This window comes from Fopius arisanus, unplaced genomic scaffold (genome assembly GCF_000806365.1).
Source record: "Fopius arisanus strain USDA-PBARC FA_bdor unplaced genomic scaffold, ASM80636v1 scaffold00089, whole genome shotgun sequence".
Lineage (NCBI taxonomy): Eukaryota > Metazoa > Arthropoda > Insecta > Hymenoptera > Braconidae > Fopius > Fopius arisanus.
Genome location: NW_011887828.1, coordinates 194,874 through 196,567, shown reverse-complemented (window position 1 = coordinate 196,567; position 1,694 = coordinate 194,874).

Here is a 1,694-nt window from a genome sequence, read left to right as displayed (position 1 = left end):
TTTTTCCCTCTTTGATAAGGGGGTGAGCTTCGCTGGCTGGAGTGGCTCGACAGAGAGATAGAGGAGGTGTAGGGATATTTTCCTCTTGATAAGGCGCCGCTGGATGGGGTAGGCTTTCGTTGCCTCTTGTTGAAGGCTCTCTTCCACCTCTGTGAGTTTTAGTCATTTATTTATCTGGTTGTTCATTTATGTATTTATTTACTCTCTCTTTTTCCTTTTCAGGTTGAGGAGTTTAACAAAAAAAAAAACCAACATCCGCTGGTTCCAAGCCCCTGTCATTCACTTATCAGTGGGGGATGCTGCGCTTACCCTTCTTGGATGAATGGGTCTAGAACTCCTCCGAAACTATGGAGCGTACGCTCAGAATTCTGTTGGAGGAACCTTCTTTGGTTATTTGAGGAGAAGGAGCAAGTACAACAGGCCTTCCTCGTCTAGCTAATGAAGACGAGGGTGATTACAGAGGCGGTGTACCCTCCAGCGTCGCTCACCAGGAGAACAGTTTTTTTTTTTTTTTTAAGTGTCCTGCCTGCGAAGCTCCTCTTCGGGGGGGGGGGGGGGGTCTGATTTTTATCTTTTTTATTTTATTTATCCATTTATATACCTACATATTTATACATGCATTCTTTTACCCATCTGCACGGGTTTTCTTTCTATTATTATTATTATTATTTTTTTTTATTTAATTCTGTCTATCATTCCCTGCCAGTCCTTTTCTGTATTTATATATAGATATATATATATATATATATTTTTTTTTAATTCAATATTTTTATCTTTATTATTATTTATTTATTTATTTATTTACTTATTTATTTTTTTTTTCCTTGGCATAGCGGACTCCCTCTATGGGGAATATATTTATTTACTTTTTCAATTATTTCAATCTGTTGATTTATTTTTCATTCTCCCATTCGGGTTTTTGCTATCCCAATGTCTTACTTGAGTCTATTTCTAGCATGGAAGTCAACGATGAAGTCCTTGATTGATGTTTGCTTGTTCTATCACGGCTGGCTGAGGAATCGGCGGTGGTATCCTCCATTTTGTGTTTGGCGGCTATATACAGTGTGTGTTGGTAACTTGCCATGCCAGTCGTACGGGTGTTACTTAGCAATAGATCTAATTCTATTATTTCCTTAATAGGTTCAGCACCGGAATTTCGTGAGTCGGGTTTGGCGATATCACTGCTGGATTCTTCTGGAACGTGTCTCCAGGAGTCTTAATTCCGTTATTCCCGCGTTTCCGATCGCGTCTGTGATTGTAGGTGCTGCACTGGTTCCATGTAGGTTTAGGGTTCCGGTGTTGCTTTTTGCGATGGTGAAGCTGGCAAGTATCGGCTTGTTCCTCTAGGATGCATATTGGATCGGGTGCGCATCCATTACGCCCTGAACTTGGGTGGTCAACTTCACGTTTACGTTTGCATCATACTAGCTTCATAGGCCCGTAGTAGACTCCTAGGTCGTTTTCCAGTGGGTGGACTTCGTAGTTGTTATGGCCCCAAGGAAAATGGATAACTCATCAGTTGCTTCAACATGGTTGTCCTGAAATAAGCACATGGATTGTCGAACTGTTGTCCAGTTCTCGGTGTTAGTGATTATATGGCGAGTTTAGGATGGTATTAATTGAGAGAGTGTGATGATTATTCATGACACTTTTTCAATTTGTTTGGATGTTTCTTGCGCCTCAATCCATTATCT